This window comes from Rhinolophus hipposideros (assembly GCF_964194185.1).
Source record: "Rhinolophus hipposideros genome assembly, chromosome: 16".
In the NCBI taxonomy this organism is placed as follows: domain Eukaryota; kingdom Metazoa; phylum Chordata; class Mammalia; order Chiroptera; family Rhinolophidae; genus Rhinolophus; species Rhinolophus hipposideros.
Genome location: NC_138062.1, coordinates 55,188,049 through 55,196,478, shown reverse-complemented (window position 1 = coordinate 55,196,478; position 8,430 = coordinate 55,188,049). Strand labels below are relative to the sequence as shown.

Genomic DNA, 8,430 nt, shown 5'->3' with positions numbered 1-8,430 from the left:
GACCCTTAATTTAACTCAAAACCTAATCCTTCCCCTAAACCTAATGCTAAACCTAACCATAACTGGAGTCCTCACCCTAACCTTAAATTTAAACCAACCCTAATTAAAACCCAAAACCTAACCTCAAAGTTAAGTCTAACCCTCATCCAAACCTAACCTTAACTCAAAGCCTAACACTAACCCCAAACCTAATCCTAACCCTCACCATACACCATACCCTAACCCTATTGCTAACCCTAAACCTGCTTGAAACCCAAATCCTAACCTCAAATCTAACTCTAACCCTAACCCTAAACCTCAGCCTAAAGCTAGCCCTTACCCCAAAACCAACACTAACACAATCCTTAATTTGAACCTAAAACTTAACCTCAACACTAACTCAAACATTTACTCTAACCTTAACCTTAATCATAAACTCAAACAACACAAACCCTAACCCCAAATCTAACAGTAAACTTAACCCTAACCCTCACCCTTAACCTACCCCAGCCCTATAACTCCCTATAACACTAACCCCAAACCAAACTCTAATTTAAAACCAATCCTAAACCTAACCCTAACTATAATCCACCGGGGACACCAGGATCCACCAGGGACAGTGGGGTTCTCCTGCGACCTGTATTCACGGGGAACAGTGGGATGTACCTTTTTGAGACCAAGGATGCTTGAATCCCCCGAGAGCCTGGTATCCAACAAGAACACCAGGATTCACAAGAGACACTGTAATCCTCCATGGACACTGGGGGAACTCCAGGGATACACATATTACTTAGGGACACTAATGTCCTCCAAGGCCAGCAGGTTGCAAAAGACATCCAGTTTCACCGGGGACACTGGTGTCCTCCAGGGACACTTAAATCTACCAGGGAAAGCAGGATCCACCAGGGATACTTGGATCCAACGGGGACACATGGATCCACTAGGTACATTGGGGACCACCAGGGACACCAGGGTCCTCCAAGGACCTTGGATTCACTAAGGATACAGGGATCCACCACGGACACCAATTTCCAGGAACACAATGGTTCTTTAGTAGCACTAGGGTCCTCCAAAGACACTGGATCCTCCAGGGACACTGAGGTACTCTAGGGTCACTGGGTTGTGATTGATCCTGGAATCCACTTGGGACACCGGAATCCAAGGAATCACTAGACACCAGGGTCCACAGGGAAAAAGGGAGTTACCAGGGAAACTTAGATCCACCAAGGACAATAAAGTCCACAAGGAACACCAAGGAACTCCAGGGAAACTTGAATCCACCAGGACCACCGGGGTCCTCCCAGGACAGTGGGACCTACCAGGGCTACCCTTGTCCACTAGGGACACTGGGGTCTACCAGGGTCACTTGGATTCACCAGGACTCTCTTGTGTAGTCTTGGGAGTCAGGGGAGTCAAGCTGGGCATTGTGTTGGGTGAGAACATTGTGGCGTTTGCTGGGCTCTTTTCTCCTTTAGTGCATAGGGGATTTGTAGTGCGGGGGACCCTGCTCACTGCGCCATTTGTCATGCGGGGCATCTGGCGGGGTCTCAGCTCCCGCTCCCCATATAAGAACACAGGACATGGTGAGGCCAAAAAGGAACACCCACAGAGCCATAAGTAGGGGAGTCATATCATTATATTCTCACTGGCGGCATCCGTCTCTCTGCAATCCGCTCTTGCTAGCCCCATTTTTTCTGCTAGCGTCGCCACAGCTGTTATATTAGTGGCCAATGGCTTACGGGTTACAGCTGACGGCCAACTAGCCACAGCTGCTGGCCATTTACTACCCAAGCCAGCACCTTTCTATGTGAGGCCGAGAGCCTAGAAACTGTTTTTTGGGGCTTTGTCCCCACACTCCACCCCTATAGGGTCTCGCCTCACAATCTACGCGACAAGCGTCTTCCGCGAGGGGCGCTGTGCGAGGAGCCTGGAGGTGAATGCAATATCCTGGACACAGCCAGACTCTCTGAGCACAGCCAGGGTTTCTTAGGGCACCACCAGTACTTCTGGGCACAGCCAGACATCCCGGGCTTCTTAGGGTACCACCAATCCCTCTGGGCACAGCCAAGGTTTCTCAGGGCACCACCAGTACTTCTGGGCACAGCCAGACTTCCTGGGCTTCTTAGGGTACCACCTGTCTCCCCAGGCACAGCCAGAGTTTCTCAGGGCACTGCCACTCTCTCTGGACACAGCCAGACTTCCTGGACACAGCCAGGGCTCTCAGGGCACTGCCACTCTCTGGACACAGCCAGACTTCCTGGACACAGCCAGGGCCTCAGGGCACTGCCACTCTCTCTGGGCCTCTCGGGGTACTGTGCTGGAACAACAGCGGCTCACATCAAGGTGCTTACATATTATCAATGGCGGCCAGTCAAGACACAAAAGCAAACATCCGCCAGTCCCACTACATGGTGGTATGTTCCCAAACAGTCAAGCGTCCATTAAATCAGGGATGGAAGGCAATTCCCCATAGTCCATAGTCATTCGCCAGGGCTGTCCTGGGGGTGAGGGATGACCTTGACCTCACCCTCATCTCCCATGGAGGACTCAGCAAGCGTTTCCTCCTGGGACTAAAAGTCCTGCATCCGGGCTGCCTCAGCAAGCACTTCCCAGCCCACAGGGCAGCAACAACCTCCGCTAAACCTAGGCCGCTTTCTCCGGCCTCTGCTGGTTGGGGAACCATCCACATCTTTCCACCCCTCCACGGAGATCGAGCTCTCCGGCAGCTGCTCCTCCTGGTCTTCCTCAGACTGAGCTTTCATACGCACAAACTGCTCCACTGCCCTTCGGAAAGCTTTGGCCAGCAACGTATCCTGCCGACTATGCCATGTGTCGTGCGGGGGAACCTGCTCACCGCGCCATTTGTCGTGCTGGGAGTCTGGTGGGGTCTCAGCTCCCGCTCCCCATATAAGAACACAGGACATGGTGAGGCCAAAAAGGAACACCCACGGAGCCGTAAGTAGGGGAGTCATATCATAATATTCTCACCGGCGGCATCTGCCTCTCTGCAATCCGCTCTTGCTAGCCCCATTTTTTTCTGCTAGTGTAGCCACAGCTGTTATATTAGTGGCCAATGGCTTACGGGTTACAGCTGACGGCCAACTAGCCACAGCTACTGGCCATCTGATCACAGTTGATGGCCATTTACTACCCGATCCAGCACCTTTCTATGTGAGGCCGAGAGCCTGGAAACTGCTTTTTGGGGCTTTCTCCCCACAGGATTGTAAGTTGCTTTTGGGAGTTTCCACCATCTCTAATCTTGGAGGGTAATGGGGGATCACTTGCTGAAGCTTCCATCATCGGATGGAGCCCTGGTGAGGTTGGCAGTAACCGGGATTATGAGGCTGGGGTTCCTGTTGTCTTTGGGGCTGAGGAACTGGAAGCCCATTGCCTGCCTGGGGCTCCCAGTTTTCAAGTGTTGAGGTGACAGGGAGGGGTCTCTGGTGGGAAGTCCAGTAGTCTCTAACCTGGAGGGAGGATGCGGTAACTGCATGGGGATCCCATTTATCGTTAGTCAGGGAGGCTGGAGGGGTCTCTTTATATAGCTCCTTTTTTTCTAGTGTTGGTGGGAATTAAGAGGGTCACTTTCTGGGTCCCACCTTCTTTGTTGGCATAAACTGGGTGGGTCACTGTGCTGGGGCGCCTTACTCTCTAGTGCTGAGGAGCAGCGGAGCGGGTCACTTGTGCGGTTGCTGTCATGTCTCTCATTGGAAGTGACTGGGGACTGCTTGTGGGAATTCCCATCATTTTTACTTTCAGGAGGATGGAGGTCTTGCTTGCTCAAACCCCATCATCTGTGTTTGCTGGTGACAGTTGCTATCTGAGGCTCAGTTGCCTGTAGCGTTGGAGGGGACCGGTGGCCCCTTGCTGGGGCTCCTGTCATCTCTAGTCTTCAGAGGCAGACTGGGAGATCCCTTTCAGTGGCTTCTTCCATCATCTTTAGTCTGGGAGGATCAGTGCAATGCGTTTTTTAAAAGTATTTTATTTGGAAAATGTGTAGACCTACATAAAGGTTGTAAAACTATACAGGGTTGTTTTATTCAGTCAATATTCACTTATCTTTACTTACGTTTTGTTTCCTGCTGACCTTCATTCCTAAACTGTGTATCTGCACATGAAATCATTTTCCTTCAGCCTGAAGAACGCTCCTTGGTGTTTCTTGAAGTGTAGTTCTATTGTTAATTCTTTCAGCTTTTTAAAACACCGGAACACATCTTTGTTTGCATTTTTTAAGACTCTTTTTTAAACAACTGACAGTCAATTTATTACAAAGTTTGACTTATGCATCTGCAATGGTGACATCCACCTGGACTCCTGGCTCAATACTGATGGACGTCGTCTGCTTAACAGTCTTAGAAGGACTGTGCAAGTCAGTGAGGTGTGGGTCCCCATCTGAAACCGATCCCGAGTCTTAGAACCTCCCGCACGGAGAGTTTTTCCTGTAGTGATGCTCAGGGTCTCGGTAGACATCTGAACTGGTCCTTTCACTTGGAGATTCTTTTCCTTTGCGCCTCTGATCAGGTCAGCAGCACACACCTTCTCCCAGGATTTTAGGCTGTGGCTGGTTAGAGACATTCTAATTCGGCAAATTGCCACCTCTGGTTCCACGGGCGTCTTTCCAGTATTTTCAAAAGCCATGGCTGCTGGTGCGGCTTCCTGACCGACTTGTTCCTGGGTGAGAGCAAACCGTGGGGAGTCAGGGGCAGAGCAGGCAGAGCAGGCAGACGGGAGCCCCGGAGCAACTGCAACCCCATCTTCCTCAAAGAGAGCCATTTTCGAAGACTTTTTATTAGGTCATAGAATTTTAGATTGGCAACTGTTTTTAATTGCATTCACCCCTTCTAGATGTCAGATGCCATTCATTGTCTTCCTACTTCTACAGCTTCTTTTGAAAAGTTAGCAGTCTTACTCCTTTGAAAGCAATGTGTCCTTTTTCTTTGGTTGCTGTGAAGGTTTTTAGTCTGTCTTTCATTTTCAGCATGAAGGAAACAACTTGTTTCCTTCATTTTCCTTAACATATGATTCAGTTATTCTGAAGCCCTTGTCTGCTACGCCCACTGTCTGGGTCTGCTTCTAATGACTTTCATATTCATAACTGAGAACAGTTTCCTGCTGCTTTGCATGTTTAGCAATCTGCTTGTGTGCAGGATCTTATGAATATCACTTTCTAGAGGCTCCTAAACTAAGTTCTTTGACTCTAAATGTTAGGTGTAGTTATGGCAGGAAGTTATGGTACAAATGGATCACCTCGGAGACTAGGTTTTACTAAGGAAAACTCGATTTCAGTTTTATATTGACTTTTAAGATGCAGTCTTTACTACTACTGCATGGTACTCACTCTTAGGTTGTGGAATTTCTCGGGCCATGACTGAAACCCAGGTTTTTCGGTTTTGTTTTGTTTTGATCAAGGTTATTCCACTCTAGATGAGTCCAAAAACTAACCTCCAACTCCTGGCATGTGTGAGCTCTGAAATTTCTGTACAGGTCCTCAGCTTTCAGTAGCAATTCTTTTCTAAGCCACTAAGAGTCTTTTCCTGAACATGCACAGCTTAGGGGTTACTGTTCAAGGACCTGAGGGAAACTTTTAGGCAGATTTTTGGAGCTAACTCTTTGTGAATATTGATTTTCCCTTAGAAGATCCTTCAGAGAGATTTCAGGGTCATGCTCTAGCTTCCCTGTCCCAGCCTTAGAATTTTTTATTTCTCCAAAGAGCCTTTTTACCTAGGAATAAATTTAACCAAGGATGTGAAGGATTTATATGCTGAAAACTATAAGACATTTTTGAAAGAAATTGAAGATGACACAAAGAAATGGAAGGACATTCCGTGCTCATGGCTCGGAAGAATCAACATAGTTAAAATGGCCATATTACCCAAAGCAATATACAGATTTAATGCAATCCCCATCAAAATCCCAATGGCATTTTTCAAAGAAATAGAACAAAAAATCATCAGATTTGTTTGGAACCACAAAAGACCCCGAATAGCCAAAGCAATCTTAAGAAAAAAGAACAGTGCTGGAGGTATCACACTGCCTGACTTTAGCTTGTACTACAGGGCTACAATAATCAAAACAGCATGGTATTGGCGGAAAAACAGACACATAGACCAATGGAATAGAATTGAGAACCCAGAAATAAAACCACATAAATATGGACAGATAATTTTTGACAAAGAAGCTAAAAACATACAATGGAGAAAAGACAGCCTCTTCAATAAATGGTGCTGGGAGAATTGGATAGCCACGTGCAAAAAAATGAAACTGGACTGTTATCTGTCACCATGTACCAAAATTAATTCAAAATGGATCAAAGACTTAAGCATAAGACCTGACGCAATAAACTGCATAGAAGAAAACATAGGTACTAAACTTATGGACCTTGGGTTCAAAGAGCATTTTATGAATTTGACTCCAAAGGCAATGGAAGTAAAAGATAAAATAAACAAATGGGACTATATGAAACTTAAAAGTTTCTGCACAGCAAAAGAAACCATCGACAAAATAAAGAGGCTACCGACTGAATGGGAGAAGATTTTTGCAAATAGTTCCTCCGATAAGGGTCTAATATCCAAAATATACAAGGAACTCATGAAACTCAACAACAAAAAAACAAACAACCCAATTGAAAAATGGGCAGAGGACCTAAAGAGACATTTCTCTAAAGAGGACTTAGAAATGGCAAATAGACATATGAAAAAATGCTCAACATCACTAATCATCAGAGAAATGCAAATAAAAACCACAATGAGATATCACCTCACCCCAGTCAGAATGGCTATCATCAACAAGACAAATAGCAACAAGTGTTGGAGAGGCTGTGGAGAAAAAGGAACCCTCATACACTGTTGGTGGGAATGCAGACTGGTGCAGCCGCTATGGAAGGCAGTGTGGAGGTTCCTCAAGAAATTACGAATAGAATTACCATATGACCCAGCAATCGCTTTCCTGGGTATCTACCCCAAAAATATAAAAGCATTTCTCTATAGAGACACATGTACTCCAATGTTCATTGCAGCTTTGTTTACAGTGGCCAAGACATGGAAACAACCAAAATGTCCTTCGATAGATGAATGGATAAAGAAGTTGTGGTATATATACACAATGGAATACTATTCAGCGTTAAGGAAAGATGACATAGGAACATTTCTGACAACATGGATGGATCTTGAGAACATAATGCTAAGCGAAATAAGTCAGACAGAAAAAGCAGAGAACCCTATGATTTCACTGATATGTGGTATATAAACCAAAAACAAGACAAACAAATGAGAAACAAGAACTAATAGACACAGACATATTTTAGTGGTTACCAGAGGGTTAGGGGGGTGGGGGGAGGGAGATGAGGGTAAGGGGGATCAAATATATGGTGATGGAAGGAGAGCTGACTCTGGGTGGTGAACACACAATGGGATTTGTTGATGGTGTAATACGGAATTGTACACCTGAAATTATGTAATTTCATTAACAATTGTCACCCCAATAAATACATTAAAAAAAAAGGTATTTTTATTAGAAACCAAGATCTGAATGAGTGATAAATATTCTCATTCTTACTAGGCCTTCAGAGCTGACAGGTCTTGGAAATACATAAATGTATACTATCCTATTCATACACACATATCTCTACTGATCTACCTATCTCTCCATTCATCCAATAAAAAACATAAATTCATAGCAATACCTCTGCGACACCACAGTGTTCATTCTCTCTTTCTCTCCTAGTTTGTAACATCTTTCCTTGACAGTAAGAACCTGGCTGTCATTATCTACATTATATTTACGTAGTTGCTCCACCCCACTATTCATTTAATTTCAGAATTGCTAACCCATACAATTAGGAGAAACACATTTTTTAACTAGAGTACAGGATTTCCAGACAGTTCTTTTTGTATTTAGCCTTATAGTACCTTGTCAAAATATAGTTTTCTAAAGTAAATTTGGTTTCCCTCTCACCCTCTTCATTGTGGTTATGTTATTCATTTGTAATACAGCTGGGTTTATTGGTTATACTTTGTATTCCACTTTGAATTCCCTCCACTACCTGGTGGATTATTTTTTTTTTTAACCTACAGTAATATCCACTCTTTGTACAATTCTATAGATTTTGGCAAACGCATAGAGTTGTGTATCCATCAACACAATCCTGGTAGAACAATTCCTTCTCTCTCACATTCCTCTGTGCTGCCCCCTTATAATCATCCCCTCTTACTCCTCAACCCTAGAAACCACTGATTTGTGGTCCTTTCCTGGTGTTGTCTTTTCCAGAATGTCATACAGTGAAATCAAACAATAAGTGGCTTTTGGTCTCTGTTTTTTTCACTTAGCAAAATGAATCTGATTTAAATTGAAATATAAGTTATATATGTACAGATCTTAAGTGTAGAGTTCAACATATTTTGATGAATGCATACACCTATATAACCTATACACCTTTCGAAATATAGAACATTC

The 8,430-nt window shown here is 44.8% G+C and overlaps 1 pseudogene across 1 annotated transcript; it reads right to left on the bottom strand.

The window, feature by feature from the left end:
• Positions 1–4,258: 4,258 nt before the first annotated feature.
• On the bottom strand, positions 4,259–4,617 carry LOC308508849 (small ribosomal subunit protein uS10-like; annotated as a pseudogene). Its single transcript has one exon. The product of its transcript is annotated as a small ribosomal subunit protein uS10-like (transcript).
• Positions 4,618–8,430: the final 3,813 nt, after the last annotated feature.